General features: G+C 41.0%; 1 protein-coding gene across 3 annotated transcripts in view; it reads left to right on the top strand.

Annotated features, from left to right (window-relative positions):
* The first annotated feature begins 1,563 nt into the window (after positions 1 to 1,563).
* WASF3 (WASP family member 3) overlaps positions 1,564 to 19,623 on the top strand; it is a 65,067-nt gene continuing 47,007 nt past the window's right edge. Inside the window, exon 1 of one of the 3 annotated variants that reach the window (XM_057399573.1) lies at positions 1,564 to 1,591. The gene's annotated coding sequence lies outside the window, so the exon portion shown is untranslated. The remainder of the gene's footprint in view (positions 1,592 to 19,623) is intronic. The other 2 variants (XM_057399570.1, XM_057399572.1) reach the window with 2 other exon arrangements.

Genomic DNA, 19,623 nt, shown 5'->3' with positions numbered 1-19,623 from the left:
CTTTTTCTCAAGATACTATTTTCCTCTTACGAATTTTGTCTCAGTGTGCCTTATGCGGAGTAAAAAGGCTGCTGCGTCCTTCTTTTGGGGTTATGTTGTTTAGTGACTTCCCTGTTTTCTTTGCGAGCTATCATAAAACTGTCACCATCTGCACTTCAAAGCTGGCTTGCTGCTTTTTGCTGTGTAACCCAGAGTGAATCCAGCAGTGGCTCTCAGCTGCTGCTTCTTAGCATGAACAATATTGGTAACTTAAATACGATTTTGTTTTCTTATATTAGTAGCAATACTGCATATTACTTGTTGTGGAAAGGAGGAGTCCACGTCTTTGCTGTAAGGCAAAGTGTGGATGACTGGAGGCAGTGGTACAATTGAGTTTGAGTTCAGTAAACTTTCGATTGCCAAAGACGATAGACTCAAGACAGCATTCTGTAACCTGTACTTTCAGTGTGACTATTGAAGCGCCCTGAGCCATTAAAGTTCCTTTGCCGATTGTTCTACCCCGCCTGCCCCCCCTCAACCTCATTCTTGTGATAAAGTCCGACTTATTTTTTCTAAAGGCTTTGCATCGAGCAACAAAAGGTCCCGCTATAGGGATAACCACAAAGGATGAAGTCTCAGGCAGTGCGGGAAAGGGGACATTGTTCGGGCTGGGACAGCAGCTGCGGCCCTCACAATGCACACTCTGCGCAAAGGCTCCGCCGCCGTCCCAGAACCAAGCCCTCAGACCCCGCCGGCATTAGGTTGTGTAAATATACATCTTTATAGGCAGGAATGACCAGCAGCTGGATTCGGTAGGAAGTGGGTCGCAAAGGCAGGCAAAGGGCAGGGGTGGCGGCGGTGGTGGAGGAAGACGCGTGTGGTAGCACGACATGGGGGCAGAGGCGCGGCGCAGGCCTCTCGCGGGCAGAAAAAGGGTCGTGGAGGCGAGGGGTGAGCGCGCGGGCCGCATCGCAAGGCGGGGATCTGCCAGACGGCCGTCGTGGCTGAAATACGAATCATGGGCTCCCCGGGGCCCGCCGCTGGGCCACAACAGCCCGCACTTCGCCTCTGCGTGCGACGGGGGAGCGCGGCCCTGAGGTAAAAGGGGCCCCTCCGCGCTGCCGACCAAGGGGGCCCGGCTGCTGAGCAGCTTTTGGGAGAGCGCAGTGAGGCCAGCCCCGCGGAGCGGCAAGAGGCGGCTGCCCCTGAGAGGCACGTAGATCTTGGGGACGGAGACAGCCCCAAGCCGGCCAGGCACCGGGAGCCGCTAAGGCAACCCCCGCATTCCACGGCTTAGAGCGCTCCCTCCGCCAGAGAGGAGGGAGGCGGAAGCCCGGGACAGCCGGTCAGCGGGAAGAAACTACCCCCCCGCCGCCGGCCGCTCGCGAACCGCAGGTAGGGGCCACTGATTGACTGCTGTCCCCGCCCCCCTCTTCACACCCGCCCCGCCCCTCTTGGCACGGAGGAGAAGGGAGATGAGGGGCGGGGCTAAATGCCGAAGGGGCGGGGCGGCGGTGATGGGCGCGGAGGCTTAGCCCGCGAAGGGGCTCCGTGGCGGCTGCAGCGGGCGGGCAGCGGTGGTGGTGCGGGATGGGACGGAGCGCGGCGTCAGGTGGGTGTGTGGGCCGCGGTGGAGGGGTGGCGGTCCCCGGGGGGTCCGCTTTCCGCCGGGAGGGGCGCTGCGGGGGAGCAGCCGCTCATTAACGGTGTGTCGCTGAGGGGATAATCCCGCCATGGGAGCCCCCTCAGCGCGGCTGTGCCTTTCTCCTCACAGCCGCGGTGAGGGTAGCGGCGGGGCTGCTCCCTGTCCTGCAGCCCGGGCTGAGCTGCCCGTCCTGGGCCCTCTCGCCTAAGCCGGGGGGGAAGCTTTGTTCCTAGCCCTCCTGCCGGCTTCGGCCCCTCGCCAGTCCCCGGAGCAGCGGGGTGCCTTCCCCTTCCCCCGCTCGGTCTCGGGTCGGGGTTGCAGAGCCCCCCATGTTTTGGGTCTGAAACCAGGCTCTCGAACTTGAGGGTCGCGGGTGCCGTGTGCCCCGACTGGGCTACGGGGAAAGCGGTGCTCATCCCCGGGACCCTCAGGTTCGGGGGACCTGTTCCCCACTCGTGTTTCTCGCCCTCCATGAGTGGCTCCTCAGCAGCACCGCGGCGTGACACCGGCATGTCTTCTGGTATCCAGCGGTCTCCAAGTACTCAATAATAATAGTCTTTGGCTTTGAACGATGTAGGGAGCCCTTAACCGCTGGGGAACTTTTAAAGCTTTTTTTTTTTCCTCTCGTTTGTGGATTAATTTTTCTTTTGCCATTTATTTCTTAAGTGAATTTGTTGCTGTGGAGAAGCTTGGAGTCTGAGTGAGTGCAGGCATGTGAAGACAGGGATTTATTGCTACTGCTGAATGTCTAATGCCAGCTGAAAAGCGGCTAAGAAATGCTGTATTTATTGAATACCTTTTCTTCCTGTTTCTGATACACTTCAGTAACCACTGCAGATAACTAACGCAAGAAGGGCTGGTAGTTTTAGGCTGAACAACAATCTGTGAAGTGGGGCCAATGCTTGAGTGATGGGATTATTGGATGCAGTTGTGAGATTCCTTGATAGAAAATACTTCAAAGCACAAATGGTTCAGTTTCTGTGCTGTTAGTGCAGGAATAGGAAAAAGCTGTCTAGCTGCGGTTCTTTGTGCATCTTTTGTAAACTCCTGGGAATGAGGGGAAAGTGTTCCTATTAGAAAAAGATGGGGGCAAATTATGAAAGCAGACAGGAACTTCAAGAGGCTTCAGATCTGAGGATGAAGAGGAGGTGGTTGTTTTGCTTTGCCTATCATGCAAGACTGGCCTTTTTCCTTTGCCTTTTTAAAGCTTTACATAGGGTATCAGAAAGTATTAATGTTTAGAGGAGGAAGGCTGTTGTTTTAACTTTGCCTGATAAGTGTTTTCCATAGTAGCTAGTAGCGTGCGTGCTTAAAGAAGGGAATAAAGTAATGGAATAAGGCTGCAGTTCTTACTCTCCATCACGCTGTACATCACAGTGATCTGTGGCTCAGATGCTGAATTGTGTGGTCTACCATCTGGAGGTTGACATGATATGGAATAATTATGTAGACTAATACTCAAGTTGGAAATCTATTAAAGTTAAAAGCTACAATGCTTGCAAACTTAAAGATTCACGATTAAACCCTGTATTTGAGCTGTAGAGCTGAGCTTTCTGAAGTGTTATGTTCAAGTTACAGCTTACTTTTGTCTTTAAGTTCTCACTAGAAGAAAATATGCTAAGATGGAAGGACAGTTATCTGCCTACACAAAAATAAACACCCTAAGCTGTTCTTACTCAGTGAGAATGCGCTTTCAGTAAGTCCTGTAAGAAGGATGGTTTATCTCTTCGGTTGCCACCAGGACCAGACCATGCTCCCCTTGAGCCATGGGGAAGCTTGATTTACTGCCAGCTGAATTTTGGGTACAAGTTGTGCAAAAGCAAGCTTTTCTTGTTGCCTGCTGGAAGATTAGTTTTGTGTTTGTATTGTTTGTGGCACTGTTAATGTAGTTATTAGCTGGTGGACACAGGGGTTTTGTTGCACATGAAAGAATATATAATTGAACCAGTTCTCTTTCTTCTCCTTTTCTGTGGCTATTTTTTTTCAAATAAAGAAACAACGCATTTTTTAATCAGATGCTATTGTGTATAATCAAGACTATTGTTTCAGTTACTGAAATTGTATGGTCTTTACTAATCCTCCTATTTTCTGTGGAAGTAATAAAAGATGACTTTACATGTCAGAAATAGAATTGTGCTTTAACAAGGGATTTTCATAGCAGGAGTAAGTTATTGAAGCTTCATGTTTGTTTTATATGGTATAACACATAAGGCATTTCATAGTTACTTGCAGCATAAACCTGCTTTCTTTTTCAGTATGTGCCTTGTCTGTGCAACATGTCTCAAAGGATTATGATTTTGGGAATAGCAGTATAAACTTCTTGCAGACCAGCTGCTCTTCGGAGTGACTACTTCAGTTCAGGTTTATTTACTTTATCCTTCAGTGAGAAGTTTCATGCCATATATTTTTCTGAAACAAACAGAGCAGTGCCTGCAGACAATATTCCTGTATGGAGGAAAGAGAAGAAAAGCCATCGTGTGACAGATTATAGGAATATTATTTTGAAGTTTCTTATATACAGCGATCAGCAGGGTGAGATTTCTGAAAACCAAACTAGAGCAGGTACTTTGGTGAAGAATCCCAGAAGAGCTGATGGTAGCCGAGTGTTTCAGTCACTCTGTCAGTGTCATCTGGACAGTGAATTAGCTCTTATGCCTTTGCAAGTCTTTCCGTTTTGATTAAACTTCCTGCATGGACAGTTACATTTTGGTGTACTCTTTGTTCTTTTGAGCCCTCCCATAGCACTGTCTTCCAGAGCTTTCTTAACTGCTTTCAGTGAAGAAGGAGCAAGAAGTGTTGCAGTCTGTTCTTGCAGGCCTGTCTTTAGTTGGTGTGTACTTGACAGTCCTGTGACTGAGCTTGAATCTGATACAGGTTGTATAGTATATAGCACTTCTTGACCTTTTCAATTCAGAGATGTATTAATTTCTTCCTGATTCATGTGTGGGTCCAATTAAAATTTTTGAACGTGTGGTATTACTTCAACTTCTTTTTATTTTATTCATTGCATAGGATACTGAGCTACAGGATCTTTATCAGGTGAATTGCACTACCAGCATGAGTTACTAACCACGCTCTGTGTGTCCAGTGTGTTATGGTAGTAAGTTTTGTTAATTACCTCAGTAGCAGAAAGGTACTAACTTACAGTACAGGTGAGGAGAAGTTGTTTCTGTCAGGTGCATTTTAGTTTTCTAATCTTAAAGCCATTCAGAATATGAAGATCATTAATAGGATCAGATTACAAATACATGTCTCCAGTATTGTACACAACTGTACGTTGACTTCAGCAGCTTCCTGTACAAGGAGTACTACAGATCATAGATTGTATCTGCTTAGTCTCCTAAAAGCACAAATAGAGGCAGAGGGTGAGTATTAAGTTCTCCATGTGAAAGATTCACATACAGAATACTTGTAATATAAGAAAATCAGTGACTCGACTAAGAGTTAAATTGAGGCATCTTGAGCCTTAGCTCTGTAGCAGAACTGCTATAGCACTTATATTCTCTGCTGAGAATTTAGCCTGCCTTTAGAGGTAATAATGAAAATAACCTGAAGCTACACCCAACCTACTTGTTCAACTTTAACCTGCGAGTGGTTTACTTCACACTTGCTGTTATTTAGAACTAACTGTTCAGAAGCCAGCCTGTTAGAAAAGCTGTTGAAGTATGGCACTGGGGTGTTTTTTTTTTAACTGGAAAAGCACAGTTGTATCTCATCCCTGTTTTAAAAACTCTGAAGTATTTTTAGCTGCTGGTAGATGTCATTTCTCTCTCCTCTGCCAAAAGGGAAGCAAAACATTTGGGAAGAAATTAAGAAATTTGTGTGTCGAAACAGCTGGAGATCAAAATGGAAGTGTTTGCCCTGATTTAGGCTGCAGATTAAGAGTTTATCTTGTTTCATTCCTGTATCTTTGGCAGGTGAAATAGCTGGAGAAATTTTTTTTGAAGGCTTCTTAGTAGTGTTAGTATGGTAAACATTTGTTGGATTTCCCTGTTTTGTTTTCTTTTTTTTTTAACCCCAAATTTGTTTGTTTTAGGGATTTATAAGTGTTCTGTATCTCTACACATTATGAATTAGTTTTTCTTTCACATATACTGAAATATTCTGCCCTTAAACTAATTGTGTTTCCTGTGTCTAGAATTGATCACTGTATGTGTTTGGGTTTTTTTTTGGTGAACCTTTCAATTTAGCAGAATTTTTGTTACTCTTTTTCAAGATTGTTGGAGCTTCCTCCTGTTGGTTACAGATATCTCTATTCTTAGAGATTTGGTAGCCAGATGCAGTGATAGGAGACAATATGTATCTCTAAGTGTAGACCATCTTATGCCAAATTTATGTACTTTATTTTTGGATATTCACGATACTTGTGCCATTTGCATGCCTTGTCCCTGAGTTAATAATCTTTTGCATTTTAAAATACATATTTTAGAAGCAGGAAAACTGTTTTACTCAGGGTGAACTTGATTGGTGTTTGTGGTTGTTTGTAATGCTGATGTCAAGCTAAAACAAAAACAAGAGAAAGATATTTCCCCATCATCTGTATACTATGAAGCAGATTATACTTTGTGTAGGCTTTCTTCTTATCATTCATAACTGCAAACCTCCTTGTAACAGGACTTTGATAGTAAGTATTGGAAAGAACTGACACAGACTATAGACTATAGAGTGCTAAGTTAGAGAGTTGGCTAAACTAAATGTCTTGGACGTGGCTGGCATGCAGATATTTTTGCTGTAGTTTTTGTATTAATCTTGCATTCTGTAGATATTCAGGTTTCATAATAGTCTTCAGAATATGATGCAACCTTTAAAATGTTGGTAAGTAACACAGATAAAGTATGCATAGATATCAAGGGTAATCTGAATCTGTTTGGAGTTCATATTTTACAGTCGCCATAATTGATATAAATAGAAGTAGCCTATGTTCAGGCAGTCATAACTTCCATTAATCTTGCAAACCAGAATTTTAGGTTGACTTAAATGTATTCTTTTTCAGGACACAAAAAAATGAGATTTGAAAATGTTGTGCGCAGAATTACAGCCTGGCTTGTTTTCTTTCTTGTTCTATAAATCAGACCTCTATTTTACTGTTTCTTTGGCACAAGCTTTTCATTGCACATCTCTGCTGTGGAAATCTGCCCAGTATGAAACTATAGACTAATTTCTTGTGGTAAAACTCTATCAAGCATTGTTCATTTACACAGCAGTACACACAGATAAATTTATATTGACAAAAAATATTTATCACCATTAAGTTCAAGTAAGACAGACTTTTTGGAGCCTTACCCAGTGGTTATCATAGAATCATAGATTGGTTTGTGTTGGAAGGGACCTTGAAGTTCATCCAGTTCCAAGCCCCCACCATGGGCAGGGACACCTTCCACTAGACCAGGTTGTTCCAGGGTCCTTTCAGCCTGGCTTTGAGCACTGCCAAGGATGGGACAGCCACAGCTTCTCTGGGCAACCTGTGGCAGTGTCTCATCACCATCACAGTGAAGAACTTCTTTCTAATAACTAATCTAAATCTCCCCTCTGTCAGTTTAAAACCATTCCCCCTTGCCTTGTCACTCTGTGCCCTTGTAAAAAGTACTTCAGATTTCTGGTAGCCCCTTTAGGCACTGGAAGCTTCTTTAAGGTCTCCCCAGAGCCGCCTTTTCTCCAGGCTGAACAAGTCGAGTCTCTAAGCCTGTCTCCTTAGGAGAGGTACTCCAGCCCCCTGATCATTTTTGTGGCCCTCTTCTGGATTGGCTCAATCAGGTATGTGTCCCTCTTTTGTTGTTGCTGCCAGAGCTGAGCACAGGTACTCCAGGTGGGGTCTCACAAGGGTAGAGTAGAGGGGAGAATCACCTCTCTCTTGTACTGGTGTCAAAAGCATAAGGTTTGTCATTATGCGTTAGTGTGGTTTTGGGATGGATTGGTTTTTTTGGTATCTGGATATGCACTTGCTTTAGAGTTCTATGTATGTGATGATTCTCAAGTCCTCTGTCAGCCTTGTGTTGGTTGGTGATGAAACTTCAAAACTGGGAGGGAAATTTAAATTATAAATAGTGAAAATGCTGTTTAATGCATGATCTAAATGAAATGGATACATAAAGAAATCTTCAACTTTGTAGCAAGTGCTGCTGGCAATTACAACTTGACATTTTGCATGAGCCTGTTATGATAATTTTCATTAGATAAAGGATATTGCGATACTTCACTGTCATTCAGCTTTTCTTTGAGGTTTTCTTGAAATTGGCTTCTTCAGTCTTTGCAAGGTAATGTCATGCTTTCAGCGCATGTAACTTTTATGTATATTGAAGCTGTTTGCTGAACAGTAAAGTATTAAAACTGGGTGCTGTTGGGGCTCAGGCTGTGCTAGTAGGATATAGAGGCTCCTGCATCTTTTTGAGTTGAAGTGCTCTGTTTGGATGGCCATGCTCAAAGGCTGCTGTGTGTGTTTTCCTGTTGGGTTACCTGAGTGGAACTTCTAAGTTTTATGGGCTTGTCTTTTAATACTGATCACTTACTGTCTCAGCATTAATGTGTTACAGATTCCTCATTCAGGAAACACTTGTGTTGTCTTGTTGGGAATTGGGATGATGGTGTATTTTTCTTGGGATGCTGTAATTTGCTACTTCTGCCCATATTTGTCTATGCTTTTTAGTGTCATCTAGCTTGCTGGGTCATTAGTTGGATTGTAGCATGCAGTAATAGTCTGGATTACTGTGCTTCGTGATTTACAAAGTTTATTTAATATTCTTAACCTATTGCTAGATTGTGAAGGCAGAGAGAATTCATGGAATGAAATATACCAGCAGTTTTGGGTTCTGCAATATAAGGGTAAAAAAATACTAGAGAGTGTTCAAAGGAGGGCAACAAAGATGGTGAAAGGACTAGAGGGCATGATTTATGAGGAGTGGCTGTGGATGCTAGGTTTGGTCATTTTGTAGCAGAGGGTACTGAGGGGTGACTCATTGCTTTCTACAACTTCTTCCTGAGGGGGAGCAAAAAGAGACTTTTTTTTTTTTTTTGCTGATCTTGTCTCTCTGGCGTCCTGTGACGCAAGGGATTGACTTAAAGCTGCATCAAGGAAATTCATATTGGATAATAGGAAAGCATTCTTTGCCAAGAGTGGTGGTCAAGCACTGAAACAAGCTCTGCAGGGAAGTGGTTGAGGCCCCAAGCAAGTCAGGGTTGAAGAAGTGTTTGGACAACACTTGGGTATCTGGTTTAACTTTTAGGCTGCCATGTATGTAGTTAGGAGTTGGACTTGATCCTCCTGGGTCCCTGCCAACTCAGGATATTGTATTATTCTATGATAACATGAATGGCATAATGTATTAGTGGTTTAGAGGCCTTAAAGGACTAGAATTTCACGGACTGTTTAGAAGATAACATGTGCAAAAATACTTCCTTTTATTGTTGATATATTCATAGAAACTAAAGGTGAACAAAGCACCTCATCAGTGAAGACTGAAAAGCATGTATAATCTCAAGAAAGTGTTTTGTTCAAGTCTGGTTGCCAGGGCAGAGAGAACATAATATTAATGCTTTGTGTAAAGGACAGTGAATGTAAATTGGGAATTACTGGAGCTCTGCTGGTTTTTGTAGGTATATAAAATATGACTACTGGGACTTTTTTCCATGGACTGGTTAACCAGTTTTGTCACTTGCTGCAGAGTGAGAAACTGTTGACAGGGTGGTTAGTAGGGACTGGGGTTCAAACTGAATCAGTGAGTGCAGTTTGTTCCAGTACTTATGACTATAATGGCCATCAGAGGTCAAGTATTCCCTTATTTGAGGGTTTATTGTATGCAGTCATAGCTGATGTAGGCAGTTGTTGCCTACTCCTCCAGCAGCTTTTTCTTGGGGCCCAGCATGCTGTTCTTGTTGTAATTACTTCCTTTAAAGGTTAGAAAGGGCTAAGTTGTCTCTTTCTGTTTTGATGTCCTGCAAGGTCAGGGCAGTGGTGTTTGGGTCACTCTTGTGTGCCTGAGTGGAGAGGCCAGTTAGGGCAAATGAACATATATAACCATTGGATCCATAACTCATTTCATTAAAAGGGTTGGTAAAGGTGTAAACAGATTCACGTCTGCATTCCAACGTTAACTATTCTATGATTCCCGTGACTCGGCCAATTAAATGGCATTAAGGCATGTATTTCCTCATAACTAGTGACTGTAGTTCTTCAGCTGATGGATCCCAAGTTTCTTGTACATCTTCATAGTGACAGCCACTTTTCTTGTTGCAAGTAGTAGTTAGCTTGAGTATGTAATAGGTGGTGGGCATAATGTATCACAACATGTTAACAGTATTTTAGCAAATGTTGGAATTGATTTCTTGATGTTTGTTTTGAAATCCCATAGTGGAAAAGGTCAGTATTCTATGATGCTAAGGAAAACCATTGATCTGCTGTGGACTTGGTTTTGCCTTAACAAAGCAACAGGCTGCTTTGGAGACCAGTGTGCCACAATACAAGGCCTGGGAAGCTTGTTTTACTTTGAAACTTCAAACAGCCTTTGGAAACACTTCTTTGAGAAGTTTTTCTGCCTCATTACATGTGAATGAAGAAATTAAGTTTGAACTTCTGGATTAGAGGGCAGGCTTTAGTGAAAATGTGGTTTTTGAGTTCTACAGCAGTTAGAGCTTGCTGCTGAATTTTCTATAGTATGTTAAAATTCTCTGGAACTTGTATCAGCACAGGTTTCTGGTAGAGTTATTTCCTGGCAAAGTACTGTTTTTCTTTTTAAAGCTTGGCTGCTGCTTTGAATGCTTAAACAGCTGCAAACATGGAGGAGATAATGCATCATTTCAAATGAAGCCTACGTTTGAATTTGAAGGTGCTTTCATACATGTATTACTGGGTTATTTTGCACAGCCTGAATATTGAAGTTCCTTATAACCTCTGCATGCCACCTCAGGAGCTGCAGTTAACTCTCATATTTACAAGCTATTTGGTTACAGCTTCAGGTTATCAAACTGTGTAGTAGAAAAAGGCTATATGCCAGGCTATACTAGAGAAACCGATGTGCAAAGCACGTGCTTTATATCCACCCTTCTTTTTGTGGGAAGAACCAGGAAGTTGTATTTGGAGAGCTTAATTTTTTTTTTTTTTTTCCAAGATAGAGGGGATCCTGTGTCCTTCAGCTCCGTTGGCTTACTTCTCTTGAAGCCCTCTGTTTTTCAAATCCTACAGGTGTTGCACGTCTTCATTGTAGCAATCACTTTGTAGCAAGTAAACAGTTGTAGGTTGTGCATGGCAAGTGTTGGAATACTGAATGTTGAAACGATGTGGTTCAAATGCCTTCAAGAGGAGTGTCTGAGAATGCAGGAGGTATGGTCTTCTGGCCCTCAAATGAAATGTAGTTATAACATTTGCCTCTGTCATCAAACACTGCTCATACCCTTGTAGACCATCTTGAAATTTCAAGCATCCTTTGATTCAGGGTTGGTAATTCTATGCAAGCACATAGATAAGATTAGGAACAACACTTAGTCATAGCTCAAGCTAATAATGCTGTGAAGACATTCATGTTTAGTTGCTGAATTTCTGTGCTGGATTTGCATTGCTAATGACAGGAAAAACTTCCATGTTGCTGATCAACATAATAAGCTGTTGGGTTTTTAACCTTAAGGATTTTTATTAGCCTGAAATAGCTGCATCTGAAATACTAATTTGAGGTCATTAGGATTCTGACCTTACTTTCCTAAAATACTTGCTATTGTTCTGCAGAAGGTACATACTTTGCAATAATGTTGTCCTGGTTGCCATACTAGCAATTCAGAAGGCATCTAAGTTTGCATGGACCTGCAGCTTGTTGTCATGTAGATTACGTTCTGCTTGGTCACTTGCCTGACTGAAGTGTTGTCTGCCTAGATGGCTTGATGTTGGAGCAGGTTTAGCAGCCTTCAGGAACTTCTGTACCTTGGAGAGTGATGGCAAGGTTCTGTTCAATAGGGTTTATAACTTATTTGGAAAAAGTGTGAGGAAGCAGCAAGTAAAAATCCGTGATTAGAGAAAATTCCAATTTCCGTTGTCTTAGATGCTTGAAGTCAATGAAATATTTTTGTTACTTAGCAAACTGGTCCAGTTACTATTTCTGTGAGTTATTAATTAATGAAGTACAAGTCAAATATTCAAGCAGATCGAGCCTTTGTCTTAAAAATTGTGGCTTTCTGAAATGTACAGAAATAAGTCTTATGCAGTACATAATCCAATTGGCATGTTTCTGTTACATCTTCTGTCTCTTAATCTGAAACTATTGAGGCAGCAGTGAAGTAACAATATTTGTTGGGCAGGTAGTGTTATTGCTTCCTGTGACAACAGCAGCTAAAACCCCAAGTCCATCTCCTTGCCCTGTCCTATGTTTTAAGATGAAGCCGTTGATGTTCTGTGTGCTACTTCTCCATTTGAATTTTTGTTCCTCTTTCTCCTGCTGCAAACTTTCCTGTGCATTTCTTCTGAAGTCTTATTCTACTTCCCTTTCAAAATCTCTTTTATAACCTAGTGTTCCCCCTAAGAAAGAAATGCATTGTGATAAACTTCTGCTTTGTGTCATTTCTGGTAAAACTCACAGATGCCTTTTTTGTTGAAGATGTAGGAAAAAAAAAACAACAAACAAACCTCAACAAACCACAACAAAAACTCCCCATTGCCATGTTCATCTCCAAAGAAATTTAAAATGGAGGGAAGTAGATGCAAGACATGAAATGTAAATCCTTGCCAAACGTAAACCCTTCTTCCCTCAACTGAGTGAACTGCCTACTATCAGATTTCTTTAAGCCACAGAATGTTATTTTTGGCAGGAACATCAGAAAGAGTATTCTTTCTTTTAAACAGTTGTTGTTTGGAAAACAAGCATATGTCTGGCATCATCATGGATCTCTAAAAGAGGAAAAAGTGATTTTATTTTCAAAACATGTAGTGAAACTGTATTTTCAGCAGAAGCAAATATTAAATGCTTTTGGAAGCTTAAGTTTAATATTGTGTCCTTACAGTTGGTTGTCAAGGTTGAAACAAGAAGCATAGCTAGCCCTTAAGCTGCTAAATGCTTATCATAGCTTGGCAAGAGTTTTCCTCTGCCAAGTTGCTGGGCTCCAGAGAAGTACACAGGCATCCTGTAGTAATTTTTTGGAAGTTTTTCAAAGCTAAACTTTAATTTTGAGGTTCAGATATAAATAAATAAGGCTTCATTTTATGCTTATGGTAACTGTAAGACCCATGGCTATAAATCTGTGGTCAGAGTATCCTTACTCTTGTTCATCTTGGTAGAATTATGGCTGTCAATGCCTTTGAATATGAAACATTATAATACATTGAAGTAAGTTTTGTGAACCTAAGTGGTGACAGCCTAAACAGTGAACAGCTTTGATTTATTGGTCAAAGATAACTTTCTTTATGCCTCATTACTGAGCAATAAATACAGCATAGAACAGTCCCAGTTACCCAGAGAAGTTGGTCGAGGTTCATTCAATTACAGGGATAGGGTAAGAATGGAGAAGAATAATGTGCTTTAGCACTGAGTGGGAAACATGAAGGAGATTTAACTGTGAGGTTAGGGAGTAGGAGTGTTGAATCTAGAGAGGTAAAACCAGTGAATGCAATTAAGGGTTATTGAAAGTTGTTACATTCTCTTTAAGATGACCAACCTGATATTTTAGAACTAAAAATATATGGAGGAAACTGGAACAAAAGCTTGTCTGAAATAGAAAGCTTGAAGGACAAGTGCTCTTTTGTCAGAAGTGTATTTTTGAGTCTTTTAAATCCACTTTGAAGACAATACTAAAATAGAAGTAACTGTAGGAAAGCTAAGGCTGTAGAAATAATTAAATTCCACTGTGGATTAGTTAATTTGCATGATATTAGCAGTGTTCTTTAAAATATGCCTTCCATGCTTATTTTTTTTCTCATTTCTGCAGGTGTGTAATGAAGTGTTGAGCCTCTCTTCTGGTTCAAAGCATGCAGGATTTGCTGATTGAAATCAAATTCTTACTGGGTGTTAAAAAACCCCAAACTTGGCTAAAATGGGAAGTTTGAGCATTGTTTTTTTGTAGGCTTGAAAGAACTCTTAGTGATTCTGAGTAGAAAAGAACGTGACCCATAGAACAGCTGGCTCATAAGAATGCAGAAACTGCAGATACCCTGTCCTTCCCTTCCTCTTCAAACACAGAATGTTTTACAGGAGCACATACTGATACTCTAAAGGCTTTGGAGAAAGTGAAGTTCTCTTCCTTATTAATGAGTAGTCTCTGCCCAGATAGGTTTTTGGTAGCCAAGAAGAGTCTTTGCAAGTCACTCAATGGATCTAATGATACTTTTCACCTATTATTTAGTTTTAGTACCTTTTGTTCCAAACACACAGATACATTACTTTAAAGCTGGTTGTGCTTGGGGATGAAAATATTGTTGATAGTATAATATCACTTCCGGACATTAAATCGGTGTTCTCCTGTTATGCACAAAGAGTTGGCAAAGACTGTGAATTGTAAAGGTTATGAAAGCTGAAAACATGCCTCTTGCATGTTCTCATGCGCTTTTGTTTGAATTCTGGCTAATCCCTCTTATTTTGCTTATTTCTTCAGAAGTGCAGCTGGTACAAGATTTAATATTGAGCTTATTTTCTCATAAGTCTGTTTCCTATTTAATAAGTATTTCTCTACTACATTCATGTTTATCAGCAGTATTGTAACTTTACAAGAACTTGAAGTTTAGTTTAGGCATAGTTAGTTGTATTTTAGTTTACCAGGCTTGGTTTAACCACATTCCGAAATCGTTTTAGGGGGAAAGGAAGGTTGTGTTAGGGAGGAGAGGTCTTTTATTTGTTGGAGTAGGTATTGTGTGTCCCATTGTTGGTGCGGTACCACTCTCTTATATTCTGGGTTTATATTTCCCAAGAACAAATCCTAACTCTCCTTTGGGCAAGTTAATTTTTCAGAGAGCAGGAAGGTGATAGTGGTAGAGAAGAGTTCTGCTGATACCTGACATCCCATTGACCTGTAGTCCAAAATTTTATGCGGTCTTGTGGTACTCTTTGCTATTAATCAGATGATGTCCATGTGAAGGAGTACGTAAGGGTACCTAAACGGGCCTACAAGAAATCTTCTCACAAGTACAAGGGGGAATGGCTTTAAATTGTCAGAGAGTAGATTTAGATTAGACATTAGGAAGAAATTCTTTACTGTGAGGCTGGTGAGACACTGGCACAGGTTGCCCACAGCAGCTGTAGCTGCTCCATCTCTGGCAGTGTTCAAGGCCAGATTGGAGGGAGCTTGGAGCAACCTGCTCTAGTGGAAGATGTCCCTGCCGGTGGCAGGGGAGTTGGAACTGGATGAGCTTTAAAAGCCCTTCCAACACAAACCATTCTATGATTACTAGTTGTTCATTACTTGAACAAAAGCCGAAAAGGAGTTACTGAGCTGAAGTGATCAGATGCTGGGAGTCCAATGGAGAAGGGGTTTTGAGATTAAAATTACACTTAGTTGTATAATCAAGTGATGTGCTTTTTTTTGTGTGTTTTTTGTTTTTTGTTTCTGGTTTGTTTTTTTTTTTTTCCTCCTCCTCACAACCCCAATGATCTATTTGCCTGAAAAATGCAGCAGAGCACTACCAGTGAAGGTAGATGCTAGTGTGTGGCTGGATCTTTTTTATTCTACTTTTCTTTGATTTGCTTTATGTTTAGAGGAGAACACGGCTATCTTTGTAGGAGTAAGGTCTTTTAGCGTAAGGTGTCCCTGCTGGCAGGGGGGTTGGAACTAGATGATCTTAAGGTCCTTTCCAACCCTAACGATTCTATGATTCTATTCTATGAGTAAGATTCTATGTAGAAAGCTGTCTTGATCCAAATTATAAAATCTTAAACTTCAGTCTTTCAGTGGGCTGTGTGAGGGCGAAGATCCCACTGTAGATGCTGGTAATTATTACTGTGACTTTTGGTTAGGAAATGCCCTTTCCCTGTGAGTACCTGCTTGGTCCTGATAGCTTGTAATTTATTTTAATCACTGGAATATGGGCTTGTCTTAATAATACCTGAAGTTGTCCACTTTAAACTTGCAAGATTCCCTTTTAAAGTGGTAGTTCTGGTGGAGAACACTGTTCACTACATGTTAATCTGGTAATAATCTTCTCCAAACCCAGAGCCTTTCTCAAGGTCAGGGCATCTCTGTGCTGTTGCCATGCTTGAAAAAAAAAAGGTAGGTGGAAGGGTTTGCTCCCTTTGGATTTCTTCTGTGTATGTCAGCAGCATGGCTAAATCATGCTTTCTGAATGTCTTTACTTAAAGAAAAACAAACAAACAAAAAAAGACATCAAGGACATCTAAATGCCAATTTTACATTTTAGTTGATGTGAATGTCCCAAATGTGTAAATGTAAGAAAGTAAAAATTTATGAGCATCTGAAATTCTGAGCTTGGATCTTCCCTGTGTGTCAAAAGAAGAGAGAAAACCATTAATGAAACCTGGTTTAGAATGTTTCATTTTTTTCTAAAGTAGAGCTGCGTGGCAAGAGTAAAATTGGTGAGACAGGAGGCATGTTGCAGTAGTTTATGGAAATGCCAGTGTATGCTGCTAGTTAATAGAAAATCCTCCTATTTCTGCAGCCAGTAGGACCTGGAAAGTGTTGGGGGCCATAACCTCTTAATAAAAGTGATTCCCATGGTAATCTGCAGCAAGAGTTGCTAAAAGAAGAAAGCCAGTATGCATCTGTGCTGAAAAAGAAAATACAGTATGTGGGATCAGGTGATACTTCTAGAGTGGTTCCTCATAAAGGAGGCTTTGGAAAAAAACCCAAACCCAACAACAAAACCGCCTTAACCCCTAGCCAAACAAGGTTCTGCCCTCTTGGATGATCTGTTTCACTTCGTTGTACTTGATGCAGGATTTGCCAGGAATTTTTTCTAACCTGTAACATGAGGGGTCAGTTCAGAGGGTTGTGGTGCTTATACCACCTCACCACATGTTGGTCATAGAGGTCACCTATGAAGAGCTACGTGAGCGCTTCAAACCAAAGCTGCTTGTGGTAGAAGAGTAAAGATGAGGCACCAAGTTCAGTCTGGTGTGTCTTTACTTGCTCTTTCCACACATTTGCAATGCATGTGCTTGTGTTCTTTGATCTTGACATGCTGAATGTCATCAGTATTTCTCAGATTTTTAATTAAACCACCCTTTCTGGTAATAGTCCATTCCTCTGTTGCTCATTTGCCAGCACCAAGCAGCTGTCAAATGAAGAGGGAAAGAGGAAGCAGTGTGTCACAGCTGTACGGCTCTTGCTCTGTCCTCTGGGATGTGGAGCTGGAGCCCTGAAGTGTTACGTGGTTTCTGCTTTCCTATATGGAGGTGGGAAGAGATGGATTTGAAGCTGTGCCAGATCCCCTGCTGTCCCTTATCTCTTTTTTTCCATACCAGAGGAGAGTGGTCAGTAATAACCAAAATACCTAGTTGCTTCCATTCTTGAATGTAAGCCACACATTGCTCTGGAGCTGTCAGCTGCTGCCTGGGCATGCATGGTATTGCCCTGGCACATGGCATGCTTTCTTTCCTGTAGTATGTTCTGTGCCTCCTGTCTACATAGTGCTAAAGAGAATAGCTTTTGCTCTGCAAATGAAAATAATAAAATCTGCTTTTATATAGTCAAGATATTTTGCATCTTACATCATGTAAATCTGTATTTAATTCTTGAGAATAATTTACATTATTTGTAGTTTTCAGAATCTGCAGTAGAGGAAGGCAAAGGGAGCAGAACTTGAAAATGTAGTTGAAATGGATATTTTAGGGTTGTTGGGAGACTGAAGGGTCACAGGTAAGAAGGAAAGAGAATAGGAGGGCATACCAGTAATCCCATTATTATGAACTGTTAAGAGGGTTTTGGGATGTTTATCAATACAGTATTGGATGTATTAAAAAATTTAGGGTTTCTTAGAGTTAGCCATCAGATAAGATCTTTTTCATTGTTTCAAAATCTCTTAATGGAAATTACTTTTGTAAGATGCTGCATTTGTGGCAGCTGACTGCTTCCCTCCCCAGTAGAAAATATTAAACATGGCTGTGAAAATGATTATGAAGTAATCTGAAGATTAGGATTTATTGAATTTATGAGAATATATAGTGGGAGCAGGCAAATCTGATCTTTTGAGTTAGTATTAACTACTTGGTGTTGAGTGTAATGGTAAAGTAGTAGATAACCTGGACCAGTTACGTGATTAGGGTAATGAAGTTCCTACTTTTCCTTACCCATATTAAACACTGTTAAGTGGAATTAGTTTTAACATTTCCTTTTATGAAAACAGGTTTTAATTAAAAACATAAAAAAAATCATGGTAACAGCAGGCATGATGGCTTTAAGCCACTTCAACTTTCTTTCTGAAAGAAATGGTGGACTTCATTTTCACATACTTCTGGACGTCTGTTTTGTTTGATCTGCCTAAACGCCTAAGCTCTTCTATATTGAATGAGATTTGAGCTTGCAGATCCATGCAAAACTGATTTAGTTTAAGTGGCTTAAAAGTAAAAATGTTAATAACAAAAAAGACCTAAAAGAAATAAACAAAACTGCCTGTCTCATCTGGCCCTTTAAAAATAGGAGGAAGAGGGTGAAAAAAAACACAAACCTTCAGAAATGGGGATAAACTTGAACCATGTAGTTAATACTGGTCTATGCTAATCTCTTTCAAGAATAGCTACAGTTGGGGTGTAAAATGTGATCATTAAATGTATATTTCACCTGTTAAATGCTTTCATTTTTCTCCCTACCTTCTCACCCTCCTTACTTCTTTATATAGTAATGTCCTTAATTGAACCCTGTAGGTCAATGGTAAGGAGTCACTAACCTTTTAATTCCATTGAGTTTTAATTTTATAAATGGTGGCTCTTTAATGATTAATCTGCATGATACCTACATTTGTCTAAAAAAACAATACAAATGCTTTTTAAGACTTTCGTATTGCAGAAACCCCCATACTTTTGACAAATATCTTCCAGTCTGGGTCCTACTGAACCTGTATAAATGTTTTTGTGTATATAGAGAGCTATGTATCTATTGATACATCTTTAGACATAAAAGGCTTTATAAAAAGTGAGAGCTAAACTGCAGTAGTTATACAGTCTACAGATATATATATGTATATATAAAAATATACATGCATACCTAAGTATGTACGTGTGAGAGAACGAGAGAAGAATAGAGTATTTCAGTTGGATGGGACCTACGATGATCATCCAGTCCAACTGCCTGAACGCTTTGGGGCTGACCAAAAGTTAAAGCATGTTATTAAGGGCATTGTTGAAATGCCTCTTAAACACGGACAGGCTGGAAGTCTGTTCCAGTGTTCGGCCACCTAATGGACCTTCCTAATGTCAAGTCTAAATGTCCCCTGGAGCTCAGGTCTATACTACAAAGCATCCTTCTGTCTGCTAGAGTGAAGGATGTGCCACCTGTTCTCTAAACTCTGAGTCCAAGTGCTCTTCTGTTTTTTCCCATTTCTCTTTCACTTAAAAGCTGTAGAGGAATTAGCCATAGAGTGATGTGAGTGGTTACTTTCTGCTAGATCCAGATGTAAAAATGTCTTGCCCCTGCATGCAGTATTCTAGGGAGAGCAGCTGCTTTCTTGATCCAGCCTGTGACCAACTACATAATTCTGATTCCATGGAATTGAAGCCGGCTGTCGGCTGTGACATTGCCAAGTCACTAAGTGTGACCTTGCTGCTGCTTTCTTCCCTGTTGCACTTTTTTACAGATGTGATTTTTTTTTTTTTTTTCCTTTTTAAAAAGTACCTAATTTCTCTTTAATTTGCTATTTTCTTAGGTATTCTGAAGCCTATTAAATTTCATTTATCAATCTTAGTACTTTGCTGTCTCATCTTCTGGGTATATATGTGAACATATGATATTTTTGACTAACTTTCCAGTGGAGTTGTGGCCTTGTTGTTTCATGCTACCCTTATTCTGCCACTTCTCTCTAATACTGTGAAACAGTAGGGTACAAACTACATGACCCTCTACTACTTCTGAAGAAGTTTGAGCTAAGG

This window comes from Pezoporus wallicus, unplaced genomic scaffold, assembly GCF_028554395.1.
Source record: "Pezoporus wallicus isolate ANWC-B61680 ecotype Strahan unplaced genomic scaffold, APGP_CSIRO_Pwel_v1 scaffold_6446, whole genome shotgun sequence".
In the NCBI taxonomy this organism is placed as follows: Eukaryota; Metazoa; Chordata; class Aves; order Psittaciformes; family Psittacidae; genus Pezoporus; species Pezoporus wallicus.
The sequence above is the reverse complement of the archived record's forward strand: the minus strand, read 5'-3'. Positions and strand labels throughout refer to the sequence as shown.